Consider the following 25,809-nt stretch of genomic DNA (forward strand, 5'->3'; position numbering starts at 1 on the left):
CAGTGGAGTGCCTGGGTAGTGCTAACTGTTAAGGACTCAACTAATAGCTGTAAAATTGGTGGTTTGAAATTTGGTGTAATTTATTCAAGAATAATATATTGTAAAAAGTTGCTTTTCACCCAAACTAAAATTCTGTTGACATTGACAGGTTCCAACTCATAGTAATCCTAGAGGGCAGACTAGAACTGCTCCTATAAGATTTCCAAGCCTGTATTTCCTTATGAGATTATTCTACCACAAATTCTCCCACAGAGCAGTTGGTGCGTCTGAATGATTGAATTTTCATTTAACAGCTAGGCAAGTCACCACTGTCTTACTAGGGTTGGTAGTTCTAACCTATCGATCAGTAATTTTTTAATATTATATTCTGTCAAACAATCATCATAGTTTAGAATAATGTATTTCATGAAGGCTTGCTTTTTTTCTTCTAGACTCTTCCCCTAGGTCAGGGGTCAGCAAATTTCTTTTTTGAAAAAGACCTCTGAAAACCGTAATTTATTATTCCATTGGTCATATAGACTTGGAGACAATTATTCAAACTTACTGATTATGAAAACAACAGCAGGCAGTAGAGAAGGGCATAGCTGTGTGCTAATAGAATGTTATTCACAAAGACAGGCACAGGGCCATGAGCCTGTTAACCAAAGCCCTACACTGAGGGTCTGTGTAAGTAACAGATGATGGTCTGTTTCTTTTCTAAAAACAGTTTTAGTGGAATTTCATGCACATATGATACAATTCAGCCATATCAAGAAGAGACATACACCTATCAGTCTTCTCTGCAGTAGCAGCAGCTAGCCTGCACTACCCCTCATCCCCTCAAAATTTTTGCCAGTGCCAAATTCTTCTCCACCCATCCCCTGGTCAGGAGAGCCTCCCAGCTGATCAGGTGACCCTTGTCTGAGGCACAGACACTAACAGAGGAGCGCTTCCGCAGCTTGGCAGCCCACATTACCTCCTCACTGATACCTAGTCACAGCTTCCAAACCAGCACCATCTCAAGGGACATTGACACAGCAGGCAAGCACATTGGGACCGGGGCTGAAACAGTAGGAGTGGCATGTCTGGAGCCTGCATTGGGACTGGATTTGGGAACCTAATCCTGGGTTATGCAAGGAACCCTTCTCTGAAGCAGCACCTCTTCTACTACAACATCCTGGGCTTTGTCTTCTCGAAGACTTTTGGGCTTTTCTGCCTGATGGTGGCCTTTCTTATCCTTTTTGCCATGTGAAGGAGCCGTCTCTACCCCCACATTTCTCTGTCCCACGTGTGTCTGCCCAATATGTTCCTTTCCCTGCACCTCCCCGGGCAGCCTGGGGAAAAAAATTGGCTCAGGGTTTAACAGAGGGAAGACAAATAAATACTGTATTAATAAATATGTTTCCTTTTTAAAAAAAGTGGGGGGCATATAATCATCAGCACTACCGATTAAAATTTTTCTTCTTCTCTGTTCATATCATTACATTTTATTGGCAAAATGTACACAGCAAAACATTCTCCAATTCAACCACTATTATATGTACAATTGAGTTTCTTTAATTATACTCTTCATGTTTATAACCATTATTGATATCCTTTTCAAAATTCTCCCGCCACTATTAATATAAACTGAATTCTCCCTAAGCAACTACCCTATCTCCTTCACCCATGGCAACCATTGGTCAAGCTTTGTTTCTTTTTTATGTAATTTTATAAATCGATGTATATAATATTCACATATCATACACTTACATAGTTAAATAATGTTTAAAGTGTTGTAATATATATATGCATATATCATAATGAATTCTTATGTTCCCTCCCCCTCCCACATTCATTGTTTTCTCAAAAAATTTCCTCACTTTTCCTACTTCTCTATTCCCCAAGGGTCCAACAGACCATTTCATCACTCATTGTCTCTAAGGATCCGCACCTTCTGTGCTTTACAAACTTGGAAACCCAGTAAAAACAATAAAAACAAAACCAAAATAAAACAGCAAGAAGAAAATAATAATAGTATAAAGATAAAACTGAAAATGAAAATAAAGAGTAAGAAAGACTACCATCAATATTTGAAAGTTCAGCAAAAAAAATTTGTCATGGAACAAGTGAGAAATACTTTACCTTAGAGTAATTCAGGTTGGATCAAAAGGTAGGTCAACTGACTAATAATCATATTATGCTATGGTCTGATCAACCATGATCAAGTTCACAATCATCTCTGTCTGATAGTAAAGCTTTTCAAGGGGATCTGCCAGAAGTTTACTATGACTAGAAATTCTTCAGATGGATTTTGAGTTCTCACAGTTCACCTACCCTTCGACAAATTGGATGTTCATAATTTGAACTCTGAAGCTTTTTCCTTCATCATATTTGAATTTCATTGTCACTATCTTTGGATCACACAGGTTGGTGTGCTTCTTCATTGTGGACTTCCTTGTCACCTCAGTTAGATGGCTGCTAGTTTGAAGACAAGCCTGTAAGACCCCAGATAATTGATAGCCCGGTACCATCTGCTTTCTTCACCACACTTTGCTGTAATGCACTTATCTTCATTGATTTTTCAATGAAGGTAAGTATTTTACAGAGCCATGTTAAGATCCTGTACCCAGAATATGATCACCTAGAGGATGGATCTAGCTAAATCTTGTCATAAACCATGGGCACCTCTACCGAGTGCCTGGAAAGTGAACATGTGAAACTCCACACTGTATTAGTATGGGTGGACTAGAAAAACAAATTCATAGACATTCATGTGTATAAGTTAGAACTTTATATCAAAGAGAAATTGTGCATTAAGAAAGCATACCAGCCCAGTTCAAGTCCCTAAGTCTGATATTAGCCCATATATCTAATACCAGATGATAAATTTCTCTTCAGACTCACGCAACATATGCAATGATGCTGAATGCAGGAAGACCACAAGCCAGAGGGTAGAAAATCTTGTGGATGCAGTGCAGGTGGAAACATCTTAACGCTGTCAGGGGTCTCCACGTGGCTCCTTCAGGTCCAGGGCTCTAGTGTAACTCCATGTGTCTTGTTCACAGGACTGTCTCACAGGGCATGAGCCTGTGTCCTACCTCCAGCGAGCTATGTAGCTCCTCAGCGCCTCCAAATGATGTCATCAAACTTCACCTGGATTGACAGACTAAACTCCACCCCTTCACTCTTAAGTCTCAAATTGACAACAGATTATGCAACTACCACAATCACCATGGAGGCAGATGAAGAGGAAGACAGGAAAAGAGAAGTGGGTACCTTCTCTATTTGTTTTGTACTTTACTTATTTGTATCTTTATGTTATTATTATTTTTCTTTATGTTTCATTTTGTCTTTGTTTTAATTGTTTTTGTTATTGTCTCCCTGTTTGGAAGCAAAGAAGAAGTAGATCCATAGAGACAATAACTGAGGCAATGGTTTATATGGAATGGGGGAGGGGAATTGGGGAGTAATCAGTGGATCTGTGAGGCAGGAAGGAGCATTAAGCTTATTTTGACAATGGACATACAACTCTTTTTTTAGACGTGTTTTAAGTATGAAAATGAGAATGTTATATCACGAACATTACGAAAGAAAGAAAAGAAAGAAAGCAAGCAAACTTGATCTATGGTTAGCATGTGTGAAGGGGGTAGAGTTTTTGCTTAGGGGACAGTGAATTAATTTTAATGGCGGTGGAACAATATGCAGGGGGATAAAAATAATGGTTGTGCCACATGAAAAGAATAGCCAATGGCACTGAATTACACATGTAGAAGTTGTTGAACTGGTGAAAGTTTTGTTGCATACATTTTTGCAAGTATGTGAAATATATTACATTAATAATGATTATGGATGGGTAGAAATTGCTTTATCATTGACTGTGGTAAAAATTGTACAACTCTTCTTGATATGGTTGAAGTACTGAATTATATGGTAAGTGGAAAAGTGCCAATAAAAGTGTTTTGTTTGTTTTTAAGGGAAGTGGATACTTAGAAATGTTCATCATTTTACTTTTCACTTTAACTCAACAGCCTGCACATCTCATGGGCAACCCTTGTCCTAAGGGTAGAACTGGGATGCCCAGAGAGAAAGCGGCAGATTCCTAGGAAAATAGTATCCCCAGGAATTCCCTTCATTATGGCTCAGGCCAACTGCCTGCATTTCTACAAATCTACCCATGGTTTTCAGGAAGTATTTTATCATGCAGTGCAAACGATGAGGGGTAGAGATTGACCTCGCAGAACAGGGGGTCAGGAAAATCCCCTCTAGGGGCCATTACTCAACTGCTCCTACTTAGATCCATCCTCCTTCTGCTTCCACAAGCACAGTACACATGAATCACCTACAGTAAAATATGGTAACAGAGATCCAAGTCACATATGAAAATCAGGCTTTTTAGGCCATCATTGTAGGAGGTCTGCTGGTCAAGGTGTTTACTGATGGGTGACTAATTAGTCTCCTGTGCCTCTGTTTACCTCGTAGCTAACAGTATTGTGCAATAACTCAGTTTTTTATGACCTCTTTAAGATTCTCTGAAACCCTGCATGTCCTTGTGCTTATCTTAGAATATAGTGTTGTTATTATTCAAGTGTTTAGACAGTGTCTCCAGTTAAGTAATGTTTACATAGATAAGAAGTTCAGAATGTTTTTTAAATTTAGGGCTTTAATGTTTATTTTGTAATCATTCCCTTGTAAGAAGAATATAAAAACCAAGCTTTGAATATAATTAGTACTTCAGTCAATCAGACTGTTGTCCTCCCAATCCCATGCTTTGTACATATCTCTTTCTTTCCCTTTCATCTGCACGCCTCAGTTCAGATGCAGCTGGCCTATCACTCACAAATCATCCTTACCATGTTGATCAGAGATGCCTGTGGAGGTGACACCCTTCTGGATTCTTCTTGGTGACATGAATGTCCTACCCCGTAAGCACTTTCATGTCAAAAACAGTGATTTTCATCTTAGAATGGTTTTAAATTATAGTTTCCCCCTTATTCCTAGGTGTGATAGTACAGGTAGAGCTGCCAGAGACCAGTCATGAGTTGTGAAAGCTATGTGCTATGTCTCAAAGTGCTAATGTCTAACTTCCAGGTCTGAAGATATCAAGTTTCTAGATCTACAAGGCTCTGGGAAACACAACTTGTGTTAGGTGGCAAAGAAGCCTTGTGATGAGTCTTAACAACAACTCAGTTTTGACATATTGATGCATTGCAACCACTATAGCTCAACCAGCTGAATGTGTTTTAACTTAACAATCTGAAACCTGAGGACATTGTAAAATGTAGGAAACGTACCAGGAGACACAATGAAGGCAAAATGGTCAAACATCTCAAGCATCATAACACTAATTAGGCAACAGAGGGAGCTCAGGGTACATGGGACACAATCTTTGCCACAGGAGCAACTGCAGGGGAGGCCAAGTGTTTGTTTCCTCTTGTGTCTGGAGTTTCCCAATTCACCCATGTGGAGCACATCTTCAAGGACACTTCAGCAACTACAGCTCTCCATGTCTCTTATTTTCTTGAAGGAAAGATCCTAAACATTAAAAGCCCTGGTTCTTCCTGAGAAGACAGGGGAGAAAGAAATCACACTAGGAACAAGTTCAAATCAATACCAGAAGGACTGGTAGTCTCTCTAGGCCGTTAAATTCTGACCTCCATGTGCTTGTCTCAACACAATCAGTTTCTCTCCATCCTAATTCTTTTTTCCAAATTACTGTATATTGAAACTCTATGTGTGTGAAACCCAGTCCAAATATCTCCTGTGAAGAGAAAACCAAACCAAACCTGATTTTACCATTTCTGAAATAATTGACAGTTGTATATTATTTTGAAACTACGAGAAACAGACATTTGGAGATTCTTAATAAAGCACCAAAGTGTCTCACAGTCATTACAAATCATATAATGGGGATGGCCTGAATACCAACTATGTGGAATATCCCCCTTCCCTTCCCCGCCCCACCACCCCACCACTCAAAGAAGGCACTTCAGAGGAAAGCACTGAATCTGAAGCTGGGGGAGAGGGGCATCTCTGATTAGAGCACACAGGAGAAGTGAAGAGGGTAGGAGAGTGAGAAGAACACATCCTGACCCACTAGTCCCTGAGGACAATATTCCTGCTAAGAGCAAACAATGCGCAGAGAGGATCATACGGCCGGTCCCACCACAAGACATGATGTCCCTAACTGAACCATATCGCTATTGGGGACAACACTGGAGACTCAGTGTGGGACTTGTGTCTGATCTGACTCCATCACATTGGGGAAAAACACTAAGGGCATGCAACAGCAAGGGAAGCAAAGAAATGAAGTCCCCAGGGAATACAAAAATTAGACTTTGGGAAGAGAGTGTGGCACAGCATCCCTTCAGACTCGAATGGAAAACATTCCTAAAAATCTAAGAACAGAACTGGAATGATTTATAGCCTTTAATTGTTTTGTCATTGGCTATCTTTTTGTTGTTATTCCTATTTGGTTGGTTGTTTTTTTCTTCCTTTGTTGTTTTGTTTGGCTTTGCCTTGTTTTTGTGCTTATTAATGTCTCTGCATGTCCATCTAGATAGAAGACGGGATAAACAATTCAGAAAAGGAAAAAACAGGACCACTGGTTCCAGGGGCACACGGGAGAAGGAGAGGTGGGAGAAAAGAAGGGAGGGGGTCAACCAACTCAAGGACAAGTTAACAACAAATGAGATAAAATCAATGGAGAGAAGGCACAGGATACCTAGTGTGGATTAATCAAGGGCAAAGTAAGAGCGAGGAATTACTGAAAAGCTAATGAAGGCTGAACATGGTAGTGGGACAAGAGGAAAGTAAAATGAAATAGAGGAACAAGCTAGGAGGCAAAGGACATTTATAGAGGTCTAAATATAGGCATGTACCTATGTAAATATATTTATATATAATGGTAGGGAAATAGATGTGTGCACTTATATTTACATGTTAGGTATTAAGGTTGAAGATGGAAACTGGACCTCAACTCAAGTGCTCCCCAAATGCAAGAACACTTTGTTCTAAAACCCAGCATTCTGTGATGCTCACTTTCTCAACATGATGGTGGTAGACAAATTGGGTGCAGAAGCAAATGTGGTGAAGAAAGCTGATGGTTCATGGCTATCAAAAGATATAGTGTGTGGGGTCTTAAAGGCTTGAAGATAAACTGACATCTAGCCGAGAAGCAATAAAAGCCCCCATGGAAGAAGCATACCAGCCTGTGGGATCATGAGGTGTACATGTATCAGGCATCAAAGACCCAGAACAAAAAAATCATATCTATGTGAATGAAGAAGAGTGTGCAGTGGAGACCCAAAGTCCATCTATATACAATTGGACATCCCCTTACAGAAAGGTCACAAGAAAGAGAAAAGCCAGTCAAGGGGCACTACAGCACTGATGAAACAAACACCTTTCTTCTAGTTCTTCAATGCTTCTCCCCCCACTATCATGACCTCAATTCTACCTTACAAATCTGAGTAGATCAGAACATGTACACTGCTACAGATAAGATCTCACAAACCAGCGAATCTAGGACAGATAAACCCCTCAGGACCAATAATGAGAATAGGGATACCAAGAAGGTAATGGGGAGTGGGAGTAGAGAGGGGAAATCGATCACAAGGATTTACATATAACTCCCGCCCAGTGGGACAAACAACAGAAAAGTGGGTGAAGTGAGACAGCAGACAATATAAGATATGAAAATAATAATTTATAATTTATCAAGGTTCATGAAGGAGGGAGAGTGGGAGAGGGAGGGGAAAATGAGGAGCTGTTATCAAGGCCTCAAGTGGAAAGCAAATGCTTTGAAAATGATGATAGCAGAATATGTACAAATGTGCTGGACAATGGATGAATGCATGGATTGTGATAAGAGCCATAAGAGCCCCAATAAAATTATTTTAAAAAAAGAAAGCATTAGTATTGTAAAGCATAATACCTAGATTTGGAGAGCACAATCAACTCCTCAAGCATGGGAGACTTCCTCTGTTTTGGAAGATGCCCTGGAAACGTCCTGATGTGCTACTCAAATTAACAAACAGTATTGGCTTCTTTGGAAGATGTAAAGACCTTCAGAATCTACAGAACTTCTAAGTTTAACTCAGTACCTTAAAATTCTTGGTGTGCAAAAGCCTTGAGAGCGGACGGCAAGCTTGATTCAAGACAAGACAAACCTTCAGGGAATGAGCGAGACTCAGGAGCCACTGTCATATCAAGCTCAAGGGGACAATTAAGGGCAGGTCCAGAAGGGGCTGGGGAGGGTTTTCCTTTTAGCACAAGAATTTCCTTTTCGAAAAGATAATTTAAAACAGAATTAGAAAAGAGAAGCTTGTCAGATTAAATATATATTTTGACAGGGAATAGTTAACTGCATCAAGAAAAGAATAAACCCCATACTTAAGGGTTGGGGAGGAGGAGGGCACATTTCAAAGAAATGTCTCTAACTATAGGTTGACATTTCCATTAAGTCAATTCTTTCTCATAACAACTCTATAGGATAGAATAGGACTGCCCTTGTAGGCTTCTGAGTCTGTAAACCTGCATGGGTGTGGAGAGCACTCTTTCCCCTGCAGAGGCATTGGCAATTTAGAATGACTGATCTTGCATTTAGCAGCCTACTGCATAATGAACCCCACACTCAGGGCTCTCCAAGATATCTAGAACATCCTTATCTACTCTTGGAGTGACTCTCTTAGAGGTCATTCAACATTACTTATGAATATATAGGCAGAAGGTATGTAAATAGACCCCTCCCCTGCTGATGAAAACCATCCAATTCCCAACTCTGAAGCTCTTGGAGAGTTGCTCCACCTCTGGAATTCCAAGGTGCTCCCATTCAAGACTGAACACATCAAGTCACTATGGAATCTCTATTGAGCTCAATTTTCCTTTTTGGAATTTCAAAAGGTGCTTGGATGGAGAGAAAGAGTGTATTATGGGGTGTGAGTGAGAGGCAGTAAATATATTATGATTTTCCTGATCAGGATGTCTGTGTGTTTGCAGGTGGCCAGTGTGAGGTGGAGCTATGGAATCTGAGGGAGACTTGAGACAGACTGAGGCTTCTCTGAGACTCTACCTTGCTGTCTCTGCATTCACTGTCTGTATTTATAATATGCACAGGGTCTGCCTAGCCCCAGAGAAGGGGCAGCAGTGGGTTTCATACATTAATAGTGCTGGTAGGAAAAACCACACAGACTCTCTGAAGGACGAATTCACCATCTCCAGAGACAATGGTAAGAACATACTATAAATTCAAATGGACAACCTGAAATTTAAGGACACAGCTTTGTATTTCTGTGCAAAAGATGCACAGTATGGTAGTTACATAATCTGGTGTAAATTTGGGACTTGAGAGGTTAAAGAGGGAAGGGTTGGAGTCTGTCCATTGGATCATAGCCAATGAAGCCTCTGTGTGGGCATGGCCTTCTCCTGAGAATTCTGGGAAATCCCGTATTCCATCTTGGAGGTGGAAGACATTCTCTCTAATCCCTGGGAGACACCCTATTGACAAGGGTGAGACATCCCTGAATAGAAGCCTCATGGACCTACCCCATGTGGAGGGGGAGGTCGGTGAGGTGTGAGTTTCAATAACTAACATGGAAGTGCCTGATTCAAAATGGAGTTTCTTGTGGCAAGGTCATACAATTGTGATGTATTGATTGGCCACCATTCATGCCCTGCCCCTCCCCCACACCCTCTTAACTCACATCTAAATTGTTAACCTAGGAAGCCATTTGCACCTCCTGTTGGTGGAAACCCTCATCTAGATGACATGTTTGTATCTTTGTGCTGTCTTTGTCCCTTAAGATTTAACAAATGTTCCCTTTAAACTATGTTTAAAATGGGGTCTCCTTTTTACTCTGAAAGAGATCTTTCCTGTGTGTGCCTCCTTACTCATTTCTGCCCATCAGAAACTAGCTTGTTCTCTGTTTTAAACTGCAACAGGTACTCCAACCTCAAATATAATTTAAGGAGAACATCTATTATGTCATAATAGAGACAGAGAATACAAAGACAGAAACAGAAGTCACCCGGATGAAGGAGATCATTAGTGTAGGTCAAGGAAGCACGCAAGTCGCGAATCTAATTAAATAATATTGGAACAAAGGAAACTCAGAAGTTCATGATTGGTGGACAATCAATACATCATTGTTATAAGTGGGACTACAGAAGCCGGGACAGGACCATAATTGGAGCATATACACTGTCAGATAAAACATTTTTCAAGACTGGTCCAGGGCCGTCTGATTTAGACAGGGCTAAATGTAAGGAATACAGGACACCTTGGATTGGCTGAGAATGGTGGAAAAGTTGTCCACTTTCCAGGTTCCTCTGCCTCTGGGCAAATTCAAACTATATCCTTGCTTAATCAGAAAATACTCAATGGAGGCTTAATCTACAGGGAAACCCTTCAATTGGACTTTAGGCAGTCACTCCCATCCACAGACCTTTACTAACAGGGGTGCTAAAACTTTCATCTCTAAGACAGTCCCTGGGACTTGTCTCCTAATCTCTGTTTATACTGCAACATTCCACTTGGCGTGTGAAGAGTCCCACTTGGGGATCTCTCCCCAAATAAACCTCACCTCAGAGATTGATCCTATTATTGGCTCAATTCTCTTTAACACTGCAGTCTTTAATCCACTGCTACCACCCCTGTACCATTCATCTTGGCTTTTAGAGCATTACTGACCCAGATCTAAAGTCCACTCAATTTTTTATAGGGAATTTTATATTCTCTTGATTTGCAGAATCCCGCAATTATTTATTGATCTTTCAGGCCCTTTTTTATATTATATTGGAGAAAAAATAGGTTTTCTTCGCCTGTAAAGAGTTTTAGTTTTGCAAATCCACAGGGTTGGTTTCCTCTCTCCTAAAGGGTCACTATGAGTCAGAATTGACTCGAAGACAGTGAGTTTGGGTGCATTAATATATTTTAGTGACACATGTCCTCAAGTTCAGCACTTTTTTGTTGTTTTATTATATTTTGTTATATTATATTATATTTTCACAGTGGCATAGAATTTAAATCGGTCCTTTATCAGTTATCCTAGTACAGCAGTTCTCAACCTGTGGGTTGCAACCCCTTTGGGGGTTGAACGACCCATTCTCAGGGGTGGGGTCACCTGAGACACGGGAAAACACCTGTTTTCAATGGTCTTTGAAACCAAGACACTGCTCCTCTGTCTTCAGGCAGGTCCTCCCACATGCAGATACGCCCACATACGAGTACCCTGAGGTGAAGACTGTTACCCATGCTACACCATGAGTCAAGACAATATTTCATTTAATTCTTATTGGAAATAAATATATCACAATATATAATTACATATTGTATTGTGATTAATCACAAGGCTTTACTTATGGTCAATTTGTAACAAGGAAATACATCCTGCAGATCAGATAATTATATTACGATTCATAACAGTATCAAAATTATAATTATGAAGTAGTAAAGGAAATAATTTTATTGTTGGGGTCACCACAACATGAGCAACTATATTAAAGGGCCTTGACATTAGGAAGGTTAAGAATCACTGTCCTAGTGGATACAGAAAATGTTTCTTGCAACCGAATTCTAAGTATATAAATTCTTTCTATCCTTTTGATTTATTTCCTTTGTAAAAGTTTCTTTTTCAATTTGTTTGATTTTAATGTGCAGAACTATGTCTCAATGTTAGCTCCTAATTTTTAAAAATTTTGTTATAATTGTTCTTAGCACAAGGCAACATCCAGGTATATAATTTATATATATAGTAAGATCTCATCTTATTTAAAATAGGTAACCATTTTCTCTGCCCCACTGCATGGTAGTACTTAAATTTTATAACCTTTTATCCAAGTGTTCTTGATAGGAGGCTTGTGTTATTCACTGGTTTATTGTTCTCAGGTACACTCCATTGCATTCTGTTAGTGATGTCATGGGCGTTAAACTTTTCCTTATGGTTTCTTGACTGTAATCTATATGCGAACACATTGTCACCTCGTGGGACTCAATTGCTTTCATTTCATAGAGCTGCCGATCATTTAACCACTGGAGAATTAGGGCTTCTTCACGGACTAATTTAGATTTGCCAAACTGGCATGTTTTGCATTATAGACATGGGGATTCTTTTTTTAATTAATTATTATTATTATTTAAATAATTTTATTGGGGGCTCATACAACTATCATCGTAATCCATACATACATCCATTGCCTCAAGCATATTTTGTACATTTGTTGCCCCCAACATTCTGACATGGTGATTCTTAATGAGAATTATTTTTGTGTTTCTGTGCACAGAAATTTCTTTTTTTAGTTCATTCATTCATCAGGATATGAGGGGCTTCAATGCTATAAAAAACTACGGGACTCTAAATCCATGATTTTCCTCACAAAACGGGTGGAAACAAATTCTGCATTTCAGGGTCCTAATCTGAAATAACTTTTCACTTTTGATCATGCTGTGTTTTTTTAATCATGTTTAGAAGACTTCTTTTATTCAGCAAGGCAACTCTGTTGCCATTGTGTGCTCATCTCTTCAGTATGGGTTTAGAGCGTGGTCGGATTATTAGACGTTCATTGTCTTCCAGTCAGTACACACACATCTTCACTGTTTAAAAGGTGTTAACAGCTGTTAAGACACTTTCATAAAGCTGAAGATTATTTCTTGTGACATTGCTATAGGACAGTGACATTTCCCCTGTTACAAATGCTACATTCACAGCTAGGAGAGATAGGAACAGAATTACAAGACAAGTTCAGCACTTCTTCAAGGAAGCTGCTTTTCTAGAGTTTGTTTACAACCTAAGTGAGATCACTCCCTTCAGACCTGCAGTTAACGCCTTTTCTGGTCATCGATTTCTATAAGTTCTCTTAAATGAAAACTGGTTCTGACCGAAGTGAAGATCTCTGAAGGCAAATAGTTCACACAGAGATTATTTTAATTTCTAAGGAAGCCCAGTACTTGAATTTATAGATCTCAGGGCTTTGGAACATAATACAAATAGAGATGTTTTCTTGGGGGAAACTATGGAACTGAGAAGTCTGAGATTACAACAGGAAACCCACTCTGTCAACACATTCCTACCTGCCTCAGAGCCCGGTTCTTGTGCCCACTTGATCATAAGCAATCCCTGTAGCCCATTCCTGAAGGTGAGGTTTGTTCCTGGGTTCACACTGACTTCCTTCAGTGTGTCTCACACAGTAATAGCTGGCTATGTCCCACATTCCAGCTATGTATTTACAGATATAGCTCATCCTTGGCACCTTCTCTGTAGATGACTAATCAGGTCTTCATGAAGTCTGCATATTCTTATTAGCACAAGCATCAGATAATATTGGGCAATCCACTGGAAGCTCCAGGATGACAGTTCCAATAAGCAAGGCACCTGGAGGATAAATTATATTGATTTCTCAGTCATGCTGAAGTAATTCTGGGTGATTACCATTTAATGTTTCTTATCCTCCCCTTTACCTTCCAATTTGATCTCACACCAAGGTGATCCTGGAGACAGAATCTTTGAGGTGCTGAAATTGGGGGAAGATGTGGATCTCAGATCAAGCAATGCAGTGTGAGAAGATAGTGGATGATTCTTTGTTGGGTGGTTTCTGCCTCCTGGAAGGTAAGAGACACTGGAACCTGGGCAGGGGGCCTATCTTAGGTCAGGTACCCTCATCCAGTCGGTATGTATGGCAGGCTCAGGGAGGAACACTGCATTTTGCTTCTGGAAGCTCCTGAGGTTGAGCTCAAAGGTATTCAATCCTGTGCCAACATCCTGACGATGAAAGTGTCCACTAATGACTTCTGCTAATTTGTCCACACCAAGGCCTCACTTTCATTCCAGAGTTTTTGAGATATCCATGAGCTCAGTCAGCATTTCACAGGTGAGATCAGAGAGGGGTTGACCTACTCTTGTTATCATGAGTGACTCTTTGAGGATTTACTTCTTCATGAGAGGAGAATCCCAGTGTGCTCTAACAAGGAGTTCCTGGCACTGGACACACAGGGTGTCCATAGAATTGACACGTTTCCAGTTTGGGGTAAAGAAAGATACAGCCCCACTTAAAATATGTCTTGTGAGGTTAATTTGTTGGCTCACACCAAAATATAAATTATTACTCTATCCTATCTTACACTGCCCGGTGTCTCCCATCACCCACTTTCCTGTTGCCCATCCCCGAGAGAGGAGGTTACATGTAGATCCCTGAGATTGGTTCCTCCTTTCTACACCGACTTCCCTCCTGGTGATGCCACTCTCACTGCTGGTCCTGAGGGGTTCATTGATCCTAAGCCCCTGGTGTTTCCAGATCCCTACTGCACAGCTATGTATCTTCTTGTCTAACAAGGTTTGCAAGGTAGAATTTGGATCATGGTAATTGGGGAGGAGGAAGCGCTCAAGAGCTAGAGGAAGGTTTTGAGTTTCATTGTTGCTACACTCACCCTAAGTGACTCATCTCCCCACTACCCTTCTGCAAGGAATGTCTAGCTGTCTACAGATGGGCATTGGGTCCCCATCACCCACTCCCCTCGTTCACAATGATGATTTTTTCCCCCACCTTTGTTTTTTGAAACCTGGTCCCCTCGGCCCTTCATGATCACACACGTTGGTGTGCTCCTTCCATGTGGGCTTTGTTGCTTCTGGGCTAAATGGCCCTTGTTTACTTTCAAGCCTTTAAGTCCCCAGACGCTATATTTCTCAGTAGCTGGGCACCATCAGCCTTCTTCACCACACTTACTTATGCACACATTCGTCTTCAGCGTTTATGCGGGGAAGGTGATCACACAATGATGGTTTTTGTTCTTTGGTGTCTGCTACCTGATACCTTCAACACTTCATGTTCACTTAGGCTTGTGTGCTTCTTCTCTTTGGGCATTGTTGCTTCCGAGCTAGATGGCTGCTTGTTTGCCTTCAAGCCTCTAAGACCCCAGATGCTATATCTTTTTTATAGCCGAACACCATCAGCTTTCTTCACCACATTAGCTTATGCACACGTCTGTCTTCAGCAATCATGTCGAGAAGTCACACCAAAATATTTTAGAGTTATCAGCACACACTATTTGAGGGGTACAAAAAATCATTCTCTGAACCCTTTCCCTAGGTCTGAGTAAAAGGCCAATGTTAGTTTTGAAATATGGATGCAATGGTTCCAATGTATGTACCTTTAATTTTATGCCTCCTGCATCTCTTGCGACCTGAGTGTCCTCTGGGAATGAGGGGAGGGAAGGGGTCGAAGACAGAATAACCAATAAATAATATGCCTTATTTAACATGGGTTTCACTACATCTTTGAGGAACAAACCAGATAGAATTGGGATTTACAAATTAGTAAATCAGTACAACTGAACCCTCAAGCACCTTGCTTATTAGTTAACACATCCCTGTGTATGTCTAATAGCAGAGAAGTCTCGTTGAAGCCAGGACACAGTAAGGGGGAGATCTTCAAGAGACCTATGATATCTAAAATACTCGGTGTGACTTCTCAACATGATCGCTGATGTTGTTTATCACATATGAACATTTATGAACCACTTTATTTTACCAACTACCATGAATCAGATGCTGCTAATCAGAAACTCTTAATGATTTAATAGTTTACTGAAAATGTGCCAGTGGTTCCTGGTTTTGTCTGTCTGTCTACCTACCTTAGTTCCTTAGATTTATGTAAAGCCTGAGAGAGAAGACAGCTCCACATATGTAATTAGCAATGTGAGTTTCTTTTAAAAAAATCATTTTATTGGGTGTCATATAACTCTTATCACAATCATACATACATCAATTGTGTAAAGCACACTATACATTCATTGCCCTCATCATTCTCAAAATTTTCCTTCCGCTTGAGTTCCTGGAATCAGCACCTTATTGTCATTTTTCCCCACTACCCCCTCCCTCATGAACCCTTAATAATTTATAAATTCTTATTTTATCTTATCTTCCACTGCCCGACGTCTCCCTTCACCCACTTTTCTGTTGCCCATTCACCAAAGAGGAGGTTATATGTATATCTCCGTGATCGGTTCCCCTTTTCTACACCCTCCTTCCCTCCCGGTATCGCCACTCTCACCGTTGGTCCTGAGGGTTTCATCTGTCCTAGATTCCCTGTGTTTCCAGATCCCCTCTGTACCACTGCACATCCTTTGGTCTAAACAGGTTTGTAAGGTAGAATTGGTATCATGATAGTTGGGGGGAGGAAGCGTTTAAGAACTAGAGGAAGGTTGTGAGTTTTATTATTGCTGCACTGAACCCTGAGTGACTCATCTCCTCCCCACTACTCCTTTGTGAGAGATGTCCAGTTATCTATAGATGGGCATTGGGTCACAATCATGCCCTCCCCTCATTCACGATGATATGATTTTTTTTCACTCACCTTTGGTGCTTGAAACCTGGTCCCCTCGGCCCTTCATGATCACATATGTTGGTGTGCTGCTTCCATGTGGGGCAATGTGAGTTTCTTGATGGGATAGATTTGGGTTCAGTTTAGGGTTGTAGAGTGCTAGAGTCAGAGTCTGTAGTTATGATTGGAATATAGATCGTGGGATTAATGTTCTCATATCAAGAACAAGAGCCAATGGATAGAAATAAACATAAGTGTCAGGAGTCAGATGTTAGTGGACAGATGAAATGGCTTTATGTTTAGAATATGTCCAGCCTAACATCCTATGTTTGGAGTTACTTAGGGCTTATGTATGATGGTATAAACATGTATAGTTATGGCTTAATCAGTACACTTTTGGAAGTTGGTTTCTCAATTTGAGACTGGGTTATAAAATTAGGACTAAAGTTATAGAATACATTCCCAGGTGCCTTCCTGATTTTAAAAATTGGGATAAATGAATTAGGCTAAATTTTTAAATATAAATTGGTTGTCGGTATCAGGGAATGCTCAGGGTGTGAATAGCCGTAATGGATGGTGATGGACTTTTCAGGTAGTTAGGGTTTCAGTGTTTGAGGAGATTATCAGTGTGTTGTAAGGATGCTCACATTATTAAGGTGTAAGGGTTAATAGTTTGGGAGCTGTTGTTTTACAATTAATGATTTGTGAATTAAATACCAAAAGTTATTTTTGTGCATTGAAATGTAAGCTACAACGTTTTTATATTTATTACCTATTTATGGCATATTTTGAATATTTCATGGATACAATCATTAATTTATGATTAGAGGAAATTTTATTTCTCTTTGGCAGACTCATTCTTAAAAAAATCATAAATCTTGTTCTGATTGCTGTAGTCTTAGTGTATAGTCAATTTTAATATCAGTGGTGAAAGTGGATATTTTTGTAATTTTTCTGAGGTAGGGTGATTTTTTTTCTCTTTCCTCTAAGTCTGATATTTTGACCTTTTTTAAAAAGGAATGTTTATTATCATATTAACATATTGAACTATATCTATTTTATGTTAGATTTGTGGAGGGTTTTATCCCTGAACATTAAAAGCCTTTGACTTTGTTTAGTATGTTTTATGTGTCTATTTATATAATTTTCAATTCTTTTGTAATGTAAAATTATTTTTACATTAATTGGTGTATTAAACTGCTTGTTTTGTGTTAAATCAACTCTAGGACAGATTTCAATTAATCATAGTACATAATTATTTTAATGTGTTGTCAGACTCAGTTCCCAATAATTTTAGGAACTTTTTCATGTAGATCCATTACCAATATTGGTCTACAGTTTTCTTGAAGTATCATCTGGCCTTGATATCAGGCTTTTACTGGTCTCATAGAAAATGCTAGTAATGTACTCTCACAACCATTGTTATGTTTGTACCCAATAACTTGAACTTAAGCAACAAAACATAAAGTGTTTATTCATACTCTGTGAATACTCTGATCTCTAGCTACCAGAAGTTTCAACTTGAATCTATCTTACAGTTAACCTTGGAATTTCTCGTGGAATTTAATTTTTATTCAGTTATTAAAGACCTTTTGAGTATCCCAAATCCCATTCAACTCTTATAGATAACTTGCTCTGCCTGGATTTTCTGGACTTGTAGCTGACCTTTCAGTGTAGAGGAATAAATGATCTACACTACTCTGGACAAACAAGTAGTCACTCACACGTGAGTGACTGTATGCTGCCCTCACACTTGAGCCCAAGTTTGGGAAATACTCTGTCATAAGACATGCTGGGTGGATCTTAGAGAATTTCCTTCAGCTCACCTCCAGGACAATTGTGTAAATCAATAAAGGGCAGGAATTGCTCAGTGATTTTGTCATTGCTTTGTTATACACTCACACACAGGAAACCCATTGCTTCTTTTTAATAAGAGAGCTTATGTTCCAGCATGTTGCATGAAAGGTTTGGCATCCGTTACCATGGAAATAACTTTTGTAAACGTAACTAACACTGGTATTTTGTGCATGTCTTGGGTACTGATTGGTGGATTCTGAGGTGATTGTGTTGTTAGATGTCATTGACTTGATTCCACATCATAGGGGCCCAGTAGACAACAGAAGGAAACACTGCCCTCTCACAATTTAGGATGGACCCATTGTTGCCATCATGGTGTCGATCCATTTAGTTGGGGATTCCTATTTTTCCCTGTCCTTCTACTTTACCATATACGCTATCCTTCTCCAGGGTCTACTCCCTTCTGACAACATTGTCCAAAGTATGTAATATAAACTCTCACTATCTTTACCTCTAACTAGCACTCTGAGCTTACTTCTTCTAAGACAGAATGGTTTCTGCTTTTGGAGACCAATGCTATTTCAGTATTCTTTGCCAGCATTACAATTCAGACAAATCAATTCTTCTTCAATCTTCCTTATGCAGAATTCAACTTCCAATACATACAAGGCTATTGGCAATACCATGATTTGGGTGAGGTGAACGTAGTCCTCAACATAAGTCCTCTTGTGTCTTTTGATCTCTTGACGGTTACTGTTACCATTCTGGGTTTGTTATTTTTTGTCTTTTGCATAAGTTATACATATAACTGGAAGGAATTAAATTTTAGTCAAGTTTAGATTCAGAATGTTGCTCAAGGAGGGTCCTGGAAGCCACCCTTACTCTGGAGCCAACCAATTTAAGAGCCCTGAGTTGAAGCTTGTCCTTAAGACCCGGAGGAATGGAGAGCCTTATATTCAAAGTATGCTTGATGACTGGTATACATGAGAGAGTCTAAAACAAACTGTGCTTTTCTCTAGTGACCTGACTTGCTGATTAGTTTCAGAGGAGCACTAATCTGCACCCTTTATCCTAGAACTACAACCTCACACTTTCCTGCCTTCAGAGACACCCTGGGGGTTGCAAAAGGGCAGTGCCAGTGATGTCCAACTAGCCACTGGGGCTATTGCCTCCCTACTTTATCACAGCACAGCCTCTTCCCAGCACATTCATTTTGTTTTCCTGCCAAACTAGTTCTGCTTGGAGCATGTTTCACAAGCTCAAGCCTATGTACTAGCTTTTTCCCTCTTCCTTGAAGAATAAGTCTATGGATGGGACAGCCTAGAACCCGAGCCAATAGCCCTCTCCTACAGTTTGTGTTGTTAGACATCTGTCAGTGTTACCTAGATCTTGGAATCCAGCATCTAGACCAAGATGACAAAATGGTTGAACAGTCATCTCTTTTCTGGATCCATCTTGTTCTTTTAAGCTTCTGCCTTTAGCTTAAGTACTTAGCATCCATCTACATACCCTTTGCCATTCCTTGACTGTAGACTGCAGTCTTTCTAAAAGGCTTTAAAAATGGACAATCATAATCACAAGAGCTTAAAAGCGTAGCAAATAAGGATTCCCCAGGCTTATTTCCTTGTTTAGGATATCTCTGTGTTGGCCAAGTTACCTCTAGGTTTTCCTATTGTTGTCCCTCTGTCTCTTGTAGGCCACTTGTACAGCAAGTTACTCTAGTTACCTCACTATTATGCTAAATGTGCTACCCAACAATAGACATTTCTTCACACATAATAGAAATTGGAAAGAATACACAGGGACTCTCACTCACTCACTCACTCACTCAATAACTCACCCTCCCACTAACTCCCTAACTCACTCACTCTCTCCCTAAATCACTCACTCTCTCAACAACAACAAAAAAAAGAATACACAGGATGCAATGAAATTGGGGCAGGCTAAACTTGATGAAAAGCTCTGCATGGATTGGAGTGGCATATGGAGCATGATTCAGCTGGATCACTTTAGCCAAATACGTCAAGGGTTGTGCTCTGAGGTGCATTACAGGTTAGTAAAGAATGTTCTTCATGAAATACTCATTTCTTCAGTTAGACTGCTGGTGAAATGAAGATATTTAGCTTCAATGGACCTTGAGAATTTTGAGGTTTTAAATACTTCCATTTTATTCTGAAAATAAATATTGTATATAAAGAATGAGGATATTATATACATAGAAAAAGGATATTTGAGAAATTAGTAAAATTTCTCTGTAAAGATAGAGTGGATTATGTGTTTAATGGAAATACCCTCAGCTTGGAGCATGGTTTGATCCCAGGATATGGGGGTGGTCACTATTCAGTGCGCAGAGTACAGACCAAGTACCTGGCATGTCTTTCTCAACATTGACTTCTCTTCTGTTTCAGATAAAAGATATGCCACAGAGAAATATGAGCCGATCTAGGGAGCTAGAAATCTATTAGTACTGTCTTGCACATTGAAGTATCACAAGGAAGGATTTCAACCTCTGACTAGTTTGTGAACCACATCCATTCACCTGACTCCAAACAGTGTGAGCAACCCTCGGATTCCTGAGGGAAGTGTCAGGCAGAGGAGCTTGAGGGGAAGCAGAAAGGATCCGTGTTTCCTAGAGTCTGACCCCAGGAGAGCATCAGTGTACAAGGGTCCAGGCTGTCCTCATGGTCACCATCCAAGGTCTTTGCTCATCTTCCTGAATCATAGAATTCACTGGGTAAGTAATTGTTTATAATTGTACTAGAACTTAAGTTCTGAGAACTCCAACTTACCAAAGGCCCATGGCGTAGTGGTTACAAATTGGACTACTAACTGCAAGGTCAGCAGTTCAATATTCCAAGTCCTCTTGGGGTGAAAGACAGGGTGTCTACGCTTGTAAAAAGTTAGTCTTGGAAATCCACAAACAGCAGTTCATCCTCTCCTAAAGGGTCGCTATAATTGGGATCCACTCGATGGCAGTGAGTTGGGTTTTAGGTTTGGGTTGCTGATGACAGTGACAACTCAATGTCAATTTGCTGTGTCCCTAATTTGATTAAGCCTCCGTTAAATTCTCTCTGATAATTAACCAAGCAGGTAGGTCATCTTCCCCTGGGGGAGAATGCCTTCGAAGTAGATTGCCTGCACTCCTTTCAAGCCAGCCCCTCTCCACTTGCCTGCCTAGGTGTATCCTTGATGGAGATCAGCTTCCTGAGGACAAAATGGGTGACATTGCCATTAGTTTTGCCTTGACTGTCTTTGTGTAAAGGCCCTGGACCTATCTTGTAAGTCCCTCTGTCTAACAATGTGCGTGTCCTAACCATGGTCCCATTCCTGCTGCTGTAGTCCCATCTGTACCTGTGATGTATTAATCTGCCACCAATCGTCATCTGTAAAATGCCTTTCGTTCTATGCCCTGTTTATTGAGGGTCACAACTGAATCCTCAGTTGTTATTTTGACATCATGCTACTGGCCTCACTTAAATATATGTTGTGTGTGTGTGTGTGCCCATGTGTGTATCTTGTTATCGTCTAAGTTTAATAAATGGTCTCCTTAAATTATATTTGACATAGGGTTCACCTTTCTACCCTAACACGCAATTTAGGATCATAAATGATTCAAGGTACAGTTCTCCTTTCAGAGAGCATCTTGACAGACATACCTGAAGGTAGGGTCAGACTCTTCAGGCTCCTGGTCTCTGTCCTGAATGGGCAAATGTTACAAAGGTCTTTTAGCTCTGCAGATAAATGGTCTCTCCGCCCCTTAGCCTCAGACCAAATGCACTCAGCTCTGTGAGGGTTGGCCAATCTAGTTCCCGAGATAAGTACTCAGATGTACACTACTTCATCTACTAACTTTCTGCCCAAAGGCACTGAGCTCTTTTGTTCTGTGGCCTCTAATCCCATTGCTCTCTCTCAGTCTCTTGGTTTTGCTGCCACCATGTCTCTGTTGCTGCTCCTCCTCTTAAAGCAAAAACCCAAACTCAATGCTATCAAGTTAACACTGACTCATAGAGAGCATATATGGCAAGGTCGAACTGCCCCTGTGAGTTTCAAAGTCTGTATCTCTCTTGTATCCCAGATCTCTATCTTTTGGATTGAAGAGTTTCAAAAAAAGAATCTAGGATGTGCTCCCACCCTCCCCACAAACTGCCATGTTTCTCACTTAGTCTTCCCCCATAAGGAAATGGCCGGGGAGATCCAAGAAAGGCAGACAAACCCTGGCTGATGAATCAAGGCAAAGGGGTACACCAAAGCAGCTCTGCGTAGGGTGGGAAGGCCACTGTGTCCAGTAGTGACTGGCTGTCTGGGGTGAATAGTGTGCTTGTGATGGCCTATGGGATCCTGGTGTTTGTACTGCTATTTATGTTTGTGAAAAGGCAAATCATGCGCTTTGCAATGAAATCTCGGAGGGGCCCTCATGTCCCTGTGGGACGCATTGTCCCCAAGATTCTGAAAGAAGAGATTGACATTCGACTATCAAGAGTTCAGGATCGCAAGTAGGAATGCCGGCTCCTTGCAGATGATGATGCCAGACTTCCACAGCTGGAAATTCAGGGAAATAACAAATGCTGCAACTGTCTGTACAAGAGATAACTCTGGACACCATTCATGCCTCTGAGATCCCATTTCACAGTGAAGGTCAGCATCCCCATTCCCTACAGGACAGAAATTTCCGTTCCGACGTGCTTGATTTTTGGAACTCTACTTCTCCTTTCAACGATATGCGCAAAGCCTTCATTGATACCCTGCTGCCTGGCTATGAGGCAGCCAGCTGTGGGACAGGGGTCTTTTGTACAGAGTGAGTCCCTGTGCTATCAGGAGGCCCTGACTGAGCTGACCATTGCGGTCAAAGCATGAAGTGGGAGCTCTCAGCGACACCACCAGTCAGCAGCGGGAGACCTTACCCAATCTCCTGAAGTCTCCCCACCTACCTTCCAGTCAGAAGAGTAAACCTGCCAAGCATTTCCTCGAATTGAAGAGCTTTAAGGACAGCTGTAATACCCTGGGGAGTACTCTGATGGACCTGACAGACTCGCTGGAGATGAGCCAGGACTGGAGTGTGCTTGCCAGGCAATCCTCAGGTAGCTGGCTGGTGGGCCTGCACTCTTGCCCGATGCTCCTGATGTGTGCAGAGATCATGCCTGGAAGACCTTGGGGGATATTTCTGAACAACTTTTAAAACTATTTTCCCCCAAACACCCCCCCAATAGTATCTTGGATCCAGGCTCTTCTTCTTTGATGGTAGTGAGATCCCAATTTCTGTTTCTGAAATGGCTCAATTAAACCTAATGTGATGTCCAATGTGACAAATTTCCATCTTAGGTCTTCAGACATCTTATTTGCATAGCCACAGGGTACCAATGTATTTTTGGGCAAGCTGCCCAATCCTCTTAAACAAAAAAACCCCGAACTCAGTGCTATCAAGTTAACACTGACTCATAGAGAGCTTATGTGACAGGGAAGAACTGCCCCTGTGAGTTTCAAAGCCTGTATCTCTTTAGCAGAGTAGAGAGCCATGTCACTCTTGGGAGAAGAAAGTGCCGTCTTTCTTTCGATTGTCCAACTGCTGACCTTGGGTTTAGCAGCCCAACAGTAACCACTATGCCACCAGGGCCCCTGGGCTTCATTCACATTGGTGGGAAACAAACCCATGTTAAATATTTGGAAGGAGTTAAGGGGCCATATCTAGGAAGACTATACTTGTATAGGCCAACTAGCAAACTACATTAGGTACTACACATAATGCTACATTAGAAATATTGTTTACCTTGGGATTGAAAAGTGCACTCACTGTGGGGGGATGTATACTTCTTATTTCATTTCTATATATATATATAAAGTTTCAATCTAATATGATACATAAGTGTTGATTTTGGAGCCCTGGTTTTGACATGCATTAAGGGTTGGACTGCTAACTTCATGGTCAGAGGTACAAACCCACTACCTGCCTGTCATGGCTTTGGACTCTCAGAAACTTTGTGCAGCAGTTTTATTGTGTCCTGTTGGGTGCTTATACATCTAACTCTACATGATGGTGAGTTTTAAAGTGTTTCTAAAGTGATTGTACAATTTATAGTTCCTCTAGAAATTCACTTTCAGTTTATAATAGCTTTTTATATAGCCCATTTAAAATGTTTCAGATGTTTTAATTAACATAATCATCTGCAAAGTTCACTGATTTTTCATTCTCCTTCAGAGTCACGCAGTAAGGAATTGATGCTTCTGTATGCTGTGGGGTAGGGATCCAGGTTTCTTCCCCCCCTCCCCCACTTCCATTTTGTATGTATATTTGAATGTCCAATTTCTTTATTATAAAGTCATCTTTTACTCACATGTCTGAAAATTAAGAGTTTTCAATTTATTGGTCATGGTATAAGGATGTTTTCCATTACTCAATAAGGGCACCGTTAACGAGATTGGGGACTTTGTATTAAGAAGAGGGGCAGAGCATGATGATGGCAACATATGAACAAATGTGCTGGACACAAATGATGTATGCACAGATTGTAAAAAGAGTTGTATGAGCCCCTAATAAAATGATTAAAAAACAGAAGAGAGGCAGAACAGTAATAGCATCTGGATCTATATGTTATGTATTACTCACATTGTATTCTCTCATCAGTCTGCAAATTCTGTGTCAACAGCAGTGCAGAAGAAAGAGGAAGATGTGCCTGGCTTGGGTATTATTATAACTGGAATGTCCCCAAGAAAGAGACTGAAATTTGTGAACATCATTAGAGTTGATCCACATAAGAAAAACATAGAGCATCCCAGTTGCCAGCAGTGTTATAAGGACCAAAGTAAATGGCCAAGGCTCAGGTGATTCTGATGTGTTTTATCCTTTTCTGTATTTCCTACTGGAATTGTAGAAGACTGTATAATACTGATTCAGTTCATTGGAAAAGTGGAAATTTAAATCGTAGAAGTTATAATTCTGATCCTGACTTCCACATTGGGCAGGAGATTAGGAATATGTATATTGATCATATATATATTGACTATGTATTGACATTGAACTAAACTATTGACATTGAACATCAATGAGGATTCTTTGGATAATGATTTCTTTCAATTCATTATACTATGGCCACCCCATGAGAATCATTCAAGTGATATACTCTGCCTAGTTGTTTTTTTTAAATCATTTTATTGGGGGAATCATACAACTCTGATCACTATCCATACATACATCTATTGTGTCAAGCACATTTGTACATTTGTTGCCATCATCATTCTCAAAACATTTTCTTTCCAATTGAGCCCTTGATATTAGATCCTCATTATTTTCCTTCCTCCTTCACCCTCCCTCCCTCACTAACCCTTGATAATATTTAACTTGTAATTGTTTTTTCATGTCTTATACTGTCCCATGTCTCCCTTCTCTCATTTTTCTGTTGTCCGTCCCCCAGGAAGGGGCTTATATGTATTTCATTCTGATAGGCTCCCTTTTTTTTCCCTTACCTTCCCCTGCTGCTCCTGGTATCTCTACTCTCATTATTGGTACTGAGCAGTTTATCTATCCTGAATTTCCTGTGTTTCTAGCTCTTATTCACACCAGTGTACCTCCTCTGGATTTGTAAGGTAGAACTGGCACCATGATAGTGAGAGGGGAGTGTGAGGAAGCATTAAAGAACTAGAAGAAAGTTATATGTTTCATCGGTGCTATACTGCACCCTGACTGGCTATTCTCCTTCCCATGACCCTTCTGTAAGGGGATGGTCAGTTGCCGACAGATCGGCTTTG

At 40.5% G+C, this 25,809-nt stretch overlaps 1 pseudogene; it reads left to right on the top strand.

Moving 5' to 3' along the window:
- Positions 1 to 23,245, top strand: part of LOC142461063 (protein C1orf43 pseudogene) — a 41,515-nt pseudogene extending 18,270 nt beyond the window's left edge.
- The last annotated feature ends 2,564 nt before the right edge of the window (positions 23,246 to 25,809 follow it).

The sequence above is a fragment of the Tenrec ecaudatus genome, chromosome 11 (genome assembly GCF_050624435.1).
Source record: "Tenrec ecaudatus isolate mTenEca1 chromosome 11, mTenEca1.hap1, whole genome shotgun sequence".
In the NCBI taxonomy this organism is placed as follows: domain Eukaryota; kingdom Metazoa; phylum Chordata; class Mammalia; order Afrosoricida; family Tenrecidae; genus Tenrec; species Tenrec ecaudatus.